Below are 9,777 nucleotides of genomic sequence, written 5' to 3'. Positions count from 1 at the left end.
CACTGGTAGAAGTTTGGGAGGAGTTTCTGTGGTGGGCCGGTTTTCCTGCAGAAAGGAGAGTCTCTGCTGGGCCTTCTTCACCTGCTCCCTGGTGTTCACTCCCCACGTCAGGTCCTTGGAGAGACGGACTCCAAGGTATCTGAAACTCTCCACCTGTCCCACCGCTTCTCCATCGATCATCACACTGGCCTGTGATGGGTCCCCGCGTTTCCTGAAGTCATGGCAAGCTCCTTTGTCTTGCTGGTGTTGAGGAGCAGGTCATTGTTCCGACACCAGGATGTGAGGGCCTGGACCTCCTCTCTGTAGGCTGCCTCGTTGCCGTTGGCGATCACCCCCACGATGGCTGTGTCTCTGCAAACTTGAATGTGTAGTTTGTTGAGTGAATGGGAGTGCAGTCGTGGGTGAAGAGTGAGTAGAGGAGGGGGCTAAGAACACAGCCTCGGGGGGTGCCGGTGTTGAGGATGGCGGTGGATGAAGTGACGTCTCCCAGGCTCATCTGCTGAGGTCTGTGGGAGCGCCCACCGGCCCTCGAACGCCACAGAGACCCTCATTTCTGCAGCTCACTTCAATCCTCCACTGATCACTTCCTGCTCAGCTTCTGACAAAAACCTTCATCCTGATCATTGATCAGCAGCTACCAACCTCCATGGGGAAAGCGTCATAGAAGGGAGCCCCCAGGAAGAGAGTCCATCAGGACCCCAGCACCTTGGTGGCCAGGAGAGAGACTTCAGGTTTAAGTTTGGCTTCTCTTTTCACATCCAGAGGGTCGTTTAGTCCCAGGACTCTTCCTGTCATTTCTCCGCGAGGTCAAAGGTCACGGGTTGTACGCCGCGTTTGTCTGGAAACACTGATTAACGCCAGTGATACTGAGTGTCTCTGTCTCTGAGGAGCGTTTTGAGGCTGCGGCGTCCTCCGGCGCCCCCACGGCTGCAGCATCTTGTGAGTTTTCTTCACATGACTCATCATTGTCTTCCAATTAGCAGCAGGTATTTTGGGCGTCCTGAGCTCGCCGTCCAGCTTGGCCGCACACATTCCCTGGGTCTCTGGGGGTAAAATGTCTCTGAAGTTGAAGACAATTATCCATGCAGGCGGCTAATCAGCAGCGTCCAGCTCATGAATAACACGTTTCCTGTCTTGTTGATGTGGCAGACGCAGCTGGAAGAGGCAGACGCTTTTTTTATTCTTATCATTTGACTTGTTTGTGTATTTCCAGTGATCGTTGTTGGACTGATTTTAACACCCATGTTTTGTTTTCAGTCAGCAAGCAGTTAAGACCCTGGCGGCGTGTGGGACGTGGAGGATGAACGTGGTTGTGTTCTCAACGAAGACACTCGCCATCCTTCTTCTTCTTCTTCTTCTTCTCCTTCTTCTTAACAGTCGCTGGCCTCCAACTTCTCAGCTTCATTTCACAAACTCAGGTGGAGGCAGGGGAGGGAGGAATTTACACAACTTACCTGTTAAAGGAGGCGAGGAGACTCCCAATCCCTGACAAGCATCCAAGTTAAGTCTTTATTTGAAATTTTTTTCTGGTGGGATAAAAGACGATGAGGACTTAGGGTGTGTGTGTGTGTGTGTGTGTGTGTGTGTACAGGTACGAGGATTTCCTGGGCAGATTAAGGCTGTAACACTGTGTGTCTGCAACAACTCATTCTGGGGGGATTTAGAGGAAATAAGGATCTGCTTCCAGACCCCCCCCCCCCCCCCATCTGGGCAGACAAGAACAATTTGAAGAAGAAGAGGAGCTCCACAGAATTTGATGTGGTCTAACTAGGAGAAACATGATGGCTGCTGTGACTGAGACGCTGAATCTGATTCACCTCATCGGCGCTGGCGTGGAGGCGGGAAGTTGGTCAGGTGACTGAAGAAGGCAGGCAGCTCTCCCAGGTGGATGATAAGGAGCTCCGTCCTGGTGTATAGAGCCTACTTCTGGAAGCAGGGAGGCCAAACATCTTAGTGTTGATTGATTATCGATGAATCTCCAGCGCAGGTGACAGGCTTTTCCTCCTGGGAGGCTCATAAAATGCTCACATTCCATTTTACAGTTTCAATTTTTGTTTTTTAAAGAAGAAGAAAATGAGCATAATGCTGACTGATAAAGCAGCAGTGAGGAAGCAGGTTCCCCCGAGGGAGGTGAGCGGTGCGTGACTTTTGAGTGAGAGGGAGATGAAACCTGATGGAGCAGACTGACGCTGCACCGGGGAGCAAACATCACTTCCTGTTGCTACCAGGTCCTATAACCACACACCCCGTTTTTCCTCGAGCCAGGCTCCGCCCCTCCACCAAGTTTGTTGAGAACCAGCAATGACCTCATTGGCAGAGGTCATAATCCTGATCCTTGTCAATCATTTTATCATTTTGGTCCAGATTGAAAAATAGCAGATTAATCATTTAATCTTCAGGCCTGATAATAAAGTGCAAGAAGCTTAAATCCATCAGCAGCAGCCGACCGCGCCCCGTGCTGGGTCCGGTACTGGGTCTAGAGCTGGGTCCGGTACTGGGTCTAGTGCTGGGTCCGGTACTGGGTCTAGAACTGGGTCCGGTACTGGGTCTAGAGCTGGGTCCGGTACTGGGTCTAGTGCTGGGTCCGGTACAGGGTCTAGAGCTGGGTCCGGTACTGGGTCTAGAGCTGGGTCCGGTACTGGGTCTAGTGCTGGGTCCGGTACTGGGTCTAGAGCTGGGTCCGGTACTGGGTCTAGGGCCGGGTCCAGCTGGGTGTGTTGCTCCTGTCTGACTCATCCCTCCGGCAGGTATCTTAATCGCAGGCCTAACGAGCTGGAGGAGGCTTCAGGCTCCATCAGAAACCCTCGCTTTAACTAACTGCGTGCCTGAGTTGCCGGAGGAGGCTGATTGACAACGCGCTAATTAACCAATCATGGAGTGCGGGGCGGGCAGGCACCTGTGTGGTCACTCTGAATGCAATTACCTTCTGCTGCTCCCTCGTTTCCTTTTCAGCCAATCTGTCGGCCACTGAGAGCATAATGACCTGCTAATAGGACAAGTGCTCCGGAGCCCACCTTAATGAAAATCAGTCACCCCGTCCTCCTCGCTCGCCCCTCCACGCCACCCTGATGTAGTCATTGATCATGACGCCGGTCCTCGACCTTTAGTCACCCCGGCCGTCTGAGGAGTCGAGTGTCGTCCAGGAATATTAAAGAGGAGAGATGATTTCCTGACATTGGACTTAATTCTCTCCTCGGACAGAGAAATGAGTCGGTGCAGGAGAAGATGGCTGCCTCGAAGCCAGAAATGAAAAAGCGTCTCTCAGATTTGTTCCTCTCATCTCTCGATCCCCAGGTCATTATTGGACGTGATTGGATGAAGCTGCCAGGTCCGTCCCGCTGCCTGCAGACACCGGGGAAGCTTCATATCTCCGAACTGTCCGAAAAGTAGTTAGACAACAAAGTTGGAGCGCTCGGAGAAAGAGAGGCGATTCAGTTCATCTCCTACAGAGCAGGAAACCTCGGTGTGCCTCTTCCTCCATGATCTCAACAACCGTTCATCCTCACCACGTCAAACTTGGCGTGCGCCCTGCCAGGAAGCGCAGTGCCATATTTGGAGTTGTTTGGATTGTTCACATTTTGGTGCCCAAAAGTTGTTGTTCAATTGTGATTGGATGACTTTGTGACTCCGGACAGATGAGGATCTGATTGATGGATGAGGTTCTGAAGTCAGATGAGCAGACGAGGGGTGTTGAGCTGCACGACCACGGCGAGGTGTTCCTCATTTTTACTCTGTACTTCCTCATCTGGGTTGACGCACAAACTTCACGGTTCAACAAGGGAAACACTTGATATTTTGTACTTTAGAAAACTTTCAGTGATTCTCTGACTGAGTGGCATGAAATTCGCTGCTGTAAAATAACGTTTCATGACGTGTCGATGCAGTCCAGGTGGATGGCGGTGGCGGTCTCTTCCTCTTCTACTGTTACGGCTGTGTGCCGTTGCCTGCAGCGCCACATCTGACAGCCTGTTTTTATCGGTTCCAAACAAACCAAACATACATTTCATTGTTTATATTCTCAAAACTGCCGCTTAGAGGGAAACCCGCTGTGTTCTGTTTATCAGCAGGACTCCAACTCTCCGGCCCGGCGTCGGTTGGAGACTCCGAGGTGTTGGAGCATCACTGACCGCCATCATGGCCCAGTGGTTTGCATCCAGCGCTACCACGCAATGTGGTGTCCAGAGGTTGCAGCAGCGCCACGTTTGGCCCCCGGTGCCCCCAACAGGACCAGAGTCACAGACTGGACTGGGTTCCAGTTCTTTCTTGGTGGCAGAGATTAAATGGCTATCATGGTTGTACAACCTGCCATTATTCCTAATAGAATCTTGGAGGAGTGTGTGTTTTTGTGTGTGTGTGTGTGCGTGTGTGTGTGTGCGTGTGTGAAAGACGGTACATTTTGCAGAGGTATAAATATTCAATGGAGAGAACTCATTAGACGCTCGGCCTCCCGGGAGCTCCGAGGAGAGTTTGTTTTGTTCCAGATTATTTGCGTGATGAATTATACATCTCTGGGACTCAACCGTATTAAAACAACACAACAATCGGCTATATTTACCCTCCACACATCAAAGGCTGCTGGCCCACTTTACTGTCCACCTCCTCGCGACGCAGAGCCGACTTCCTGTCTGTGAAGGAGCCTCAATAACGAGAACGACACTGAAGCCAGACTTCTGCTTTTGAACTTCATATTTGACCGATTCTGTTTTTTTAAGCCTCTTTAATGTGAACGGATTCACAGCTGAGACGAGATGTTGCTTCAGAAACATTTGGAGGTGACGAAGCTCACCTCAGCAGCACGGCGGAGCAGTGGTCCTCACTGTGCCCCCCCAGCAAGAAGGCTGTGGGTGGAGCCCCGGCTGGAGCATCACTCGTCAGGCCGTCTGTCGACATCAGGGAGAACTTAGTTTCAGCATCGTTTCTGTCACCCGTCCTGTCATGAGTGGAGGAATCTCTTGAAGTCTGACAAAGTAAAATTCCCCCCGTCATGATGTCAGGCGACGACGGTTCCCTCTCGGCACAACTTGAACTAAATAGGAGCTAAAATCCCCTTCAGGATCCAGGATCAACCGTGGGATCAGAAACTTCGTCTCCTGTCTTCTCTGAAATCTTTCCATCACATTTCATCCAAATCTTTGGTGTTTGGAGTCTTGTGCTGGCAAGAGCACAGACACGCCCGTGATCACATGACCTCTTTGAGGTCGGCAATGATAAACACAGGTAAACGCTGCAATTCAATAGAACTTGAGTTGTGTTTTGCTTCTTCGTGCAGCCGGAATGTCCCTTTACCGGCGTGATGGGGGGGTCGTCTGCAATCTCGGCCGGCTCTATTAGGGAGCTGACAGGCCTGTGAATGGGCTGGAGGCCCTGTGGCCTCGGAGCAATCACCACAGCCATTTCACACCCCGCTGCTCCCCTCATCTGCTGCAGAGACGAGAGAGGGGCTCCGAGGGCCCCAGAGGCCCCTGATGAAGTCCTGACCTCGCTCCTCAGAACCTGCGGGATTAAAGAAATAGTCCTCCTGCTCACAGTGGAGACGGCTGCTCAAGTTAGTCGACACACAATTTGGAAAGTTTGATTCTAAGATGAGAAACAGGACTTTCTTTAAAAAAAAGGGACTGAAGTTCTTCAACATTGGTGACAGAAAATTAAAAACGACACGTTTCATGACAGAGACTTACAGGAAGAGGGGAGTTTTGTTTCCCTCCTCAACGTGATGGCGCTCTCTTAGGTCGCTTTGTTTGTTGATGACAACTGAAAACTGTCGCTGCTGCCAAAATAAGGAGCTACATTCTGTCCCACACACACACATGCACGCACACACACACACACACAAGTGAGAAGACCACACAAATGAGTTCACTGCTTCCTGGAGAGGGCAGTCGGAGAAACCGAGTGTTCTATCTTCTGATCTGATGACACGCCTGAAACCTCAAACCGCGGCGAGCGTGGCACCTGCAGCAGCTTCCTGTGTCGCAGTTCTCCAACATCTTGACGGCCAACTGGACTCTCGTTCTCACAACCGCAGGAATGAATATCAGGGAAAATCCGCGATCACTTCAAGGAGGAAAGATTGAGATTTTGTGTGTTTTTCTGTGTTGTTGTGCCGCAGTGTTTGGTGCTTCTTGCCCCGAAAGGAGCTGCAACCTGTAAATGCTGCTGCAGACTTTAATGAGACTATCTGTGTTTGGACTCCATGATGACAACCAGCACCCCCGCTCCACACACACACACACACACACACACACACACACACACACACACACTTAGAACTGCGAATAACAATCTGCTACCTGACCAAACCAGAAATGAGCCGGGAGGAGAAAGAAGCGCCACGTTCAGGGTCCTGATGCAGTTCCAGTCATGTAATGATGGAGAATCGGAGGCCTCTAAATGGACACTATTCCTCCCCGGGCTTTAATGTGCGATACTCATCAGCCTCTCCGCCTCAAATGGAAACTGATGTGGCGAGCCGCTGCCTATTTCAGGGGAATGTGAGAATTTCAATTACCTGTCCTCAGCAGCGGCCAATCTTAATAACTTCTCTCTTAATTCGTGTTCACGTTGGCATCCAGGCGTTTCCCCGACACAGAATACAAGACTGGCACCACTTAGCTCCATCAGAGCCTGCACCCGTCTCTGCTAACCGCCCGGCTCTTGTGGAATAAAGGTCAAGTAATCAGGCATCTGGAAGGACAGCTCATTTGTCATCCCTTTATAAATGCGTCAGCAGCTAATCTGCAGAGCAGGACCCCACCGCGCCGCCCTGAGCAGAAAGGTTAACTGATTCAAAACAGGACGGGATGCTGGATGAGAGCACGGCGGGGAAAAACAGGATCAAACTTCATTTTGATTCAATTGTTTGCTGCTTGTGTTCCAGAGCGGTGGATTGTGGGAAAGCAGCGACAATAACATCCACCCCGCTGCTAAATGACAGCAGACTGCGGCGAACATTAACTGTGACAAGAAATTACCAGCAAAGAGGAGAGACATTTCAGTGATGGGAAGAAAAGCGGCTCCTCCGTGCCGCCGCTTCACTCCTGCCTCCCAGCCGGGCTCCCATCGCCCGCCGAAAAGCAACTGGTTTTTAGGCGTTTGATCACACAGGAAAAAAACAGCCTCTCAACGCCACGTTGCATGGTGGAGGCACCAGTGTGCTCAAATGACATCAATCAGTCCGATTCCATTTTATCACCACTTCCTGTTTCAATGATGTCATGACAGGGTTCAGCGCATTTTTAAGGAACATTCTTATGACATCTTAAAAAAAACCAAAACCTTTGCATATCCAGGAGCAGCAGTGCACCCACGCGACATTAGCGAGCAGATACTTGGCACCTCACAGCGACATTTGACCCAAAGACGACTCAAACTCACAAATACAAACACGAGGAGACGACGACACCTGAGGACAGACGCGGGCCACGTCCGGGCCAAGCCTTCACCGCTGCCCGGGTCCCTGGATGTCGTGGTGCCTGCTCTCAATCTCAAGCCACTGCCTGAACAAACTTTCTGAGGCGTCAGAGAGGTATTTTTATCTTTAAAATGAAGAAGCTGGAAGCGCTGACGATTAATGAGACTAGATTTGCATCGTCGGTGGGCACGCAGGGACTTCTCTCCTGGAGAAACACCAGCCGAATCGTTCCATTACCGTCACCTCTCGGCTCATCTGTGAGGAAAAAACACAGCAGCATAATTAAATTAGTCTTTATTAAATTTTGATTGGGTTTAACTTGATTCTGCCTGTAAAGTTTCTCTTTCTGTGGAACTGGCGGCTCTCACTGTTTGTTCCAGCGCCAGAGGTTTTCTGAAAGCCTTGAATCTCCTCAGCTTCATGCCGTCTCTTTGAGCGTGTCAGGAAACCGGCGCACGCCGCGAATGGTGACGGCGTTCATTTGGATGATTTTTGCCACGTAGCAACCTCGTTCACAGGAACAAACCATCCGGCTCGTCAGGTTAACTCCAACTAGCAGAACCAGGTTCCTCTGCACCACAACATGAATAAACCCGATCAGAACCAAGACCCTCAGGAGAACCCGGTCCTGCTGCTCACTCAACACTCAGGCTTGCTTTACTCTCATTATCACATAAAAATCACTCAAGTTCAGGTTTCGAATCATGAAGACAGATAATTGGTTTGTATTTTCCATGTGACCACATCGTTCAGTCAGCGACGCTACGAAGGTCCTCTCCATGTCCCAGAGTGCAGCGGTTGAATTAGAACGGGACTGCATGACATCATCACCTAGTTATGACATCTTGGATGCGTTGAACTTGATCTTCAAGAGCAAATATCCTCCGACTGGTGTGGAAGAAGAGGTTTATTGGTAACTATTGATTGCTATTGTGACACCAGAGGAGGAGGACGAGGCCTGGACGGATGGAGACCTGCGATGAACGCGGGGACGGTTTCTTCGTGGCTCCGTCCTTTTACAGAAGTCGCCAGCCTGTCTGAGCATCGTCTCTCAGAGCTGCGCTGGCAGCTTCCGCTCAATTAAAGAACGCCGGAGTCAAACACTTGTGGTTCTGAAAGTTCAACAACCCAACACACAGCAACAGGAGCAATCAGCACATTGAGCAGCATCACTCCCAAAACAAGGATGGACACGTTCCTCAGAAACAGAGCGGTGGCGAGCCAGTTCTTCTGGGTCAGATCAAGAACAGTCGCACCAAGAGAAGAAAACGCAGCGGCGCAGGACGGCTGGCAGCAGGAGGAGGAATGGAGGATAACGCAGCAGAAGACGACGAGCAGGATTTACTGTTACAATTAAAAATCAAAGCTTCTTTTTATTTCTATTTTTTCTAATCACCACTGGAATGTCTGTTAGTTCCACGAAGAAGCAGTAAAATAAGTGATATTCAAGGAATGAAGTAGATTTGATGGCCCCCTCAGCCTCTCTGACTCTCTCCATCTCCATCTTAATTCTTCTCATCTCCTTTATGTCCTTTTCATGTTCTTCTTTCAGTTTCCTCTCCAGCTCTTCCTTCTCTCTGCGAATTTGCTCTTCTTTTTCTCGGAGAATGTGTCGTTTCTTTTCTTCATTGAGTCTCTCAGCCTCTCGGAACCTGTCGTTGGTGTAGCAGGTTCCTCCGTTCTTCTTCACGACGCCCTTGATCTTCCTGACCAGCTCAGTGACCTCAGAGCGGTCCCTTGTGTTCTTGTTATTATTGTGTACTCACCGCTGCATTTGTCAAGAAGCTCTTGAAGGTCTGGACTCTCCTCCAGGTAGTCCTCAATGGTACCGTCGAGATCGTCAGGGCGGGTAAAGAGCAGCGTGGTGGACTTGTCTGCAGCCTCCCCAGAGGTCTCTTGAATCTTCTCCACTGTGATGACCACCAGGAAGACATGCGCTCCAGGCGCGCTGTAAGTGATGCACTGAGAAATATCTTTATTGTTTCGTAACTTTATTGGTCAATGGAAGGAATATTAGTTTTCTATGTGACCCAGGAGCTTCTAAATCTGCTCTGCCTTAATGGGAAACCCCCTGTAAGATCAGCCACTGGGAACAAACCAGTGAGCCTCCGACTCAACCGCTTCCGACTGAGGAAGTCAGGTTTTGCTCTTTGCCAGTGACTTTCTTCTGGCATCAGAAACAGAGGATGTGTCAGGAAATTATTTCTGTAAGATAAAGGCTGTATTTTCGCTGTTAGTTCGTACCACAAAATTTCCCACCACACACAAGATGAAATTCTCAGAGACGGAGATCTCAATTCAAAGTTTTAATGCAGCAAAGCGTCCCGGCAAAGTTCTACATCTGCACTGAACAGTCTCAGTGTCTT

Source organism: Aulostomus chinensis, chromosome 7 (genome assembly GCF_037954235.1).
Source record: "Aulostomus chinensis isolate RoL2024-O1b breed Wild chromosome 7, RoL_Achi_v1.0, whole genome shotgun sequence".
Taxonomy (NCBI): domain Eukaryota; kingdom Metazoa; phylum Chordata; class Actinopteri; order Syngnathiformes; family Aulostomidae; genus Aulostomus; species Aulostomus chinensis.
The sequence above is the reverse complement of the archived record's forward strand: the minus strand, read 5'-3'. Positions refer to the sequence as shown.